Genomic DNA, 371 nt, shown 5'->3' on the forward strand with positions numbered 1-371 from the left:
TCTAAGTCCTTGCGAACCCAAAGTGTTTGCCCGGTTGGGCCATTAGATCACAACGCTTGCTAACCATGCAAGTGGTCTGGAGTATAGGTGATACTGACATACCACCGAGATGGTACATCTAGTATTGGGTCACCAAAACCAAACCAACCCCAAGTATCAACCCGGCATACTCAGAGTGATGGATCCGCCAACCCGTCCCGGCACTCCAAGTAATTGACGAACCGAAAGTGTTTGCCCGGTAAGGCCATTAGATCACAACGCTTGCTACCCCACGGCGAGCTAAACATGCAAGTGGTCTTAGGCAACAGGTGACACCCGAAATTCATCCGAAGATGGAATATCAAGTGTTTAATCACCAAGCCAGCATCCAA

Source organism: Anopheles coustani (genome assembly GCF_943734705.1).
Source record: "Anopheles coustani chromosome X unlocalized genomic scaffold, idAnoCousDA_361_x.2 X_unloc_47, whole genome shotgun sequence".
Taxonomy (NCBI): Eukaryota; Metazoa; Arthropoda; class Insecta; order Diptera; family Culicidae; genus Anopheles; species Anopheles coustani.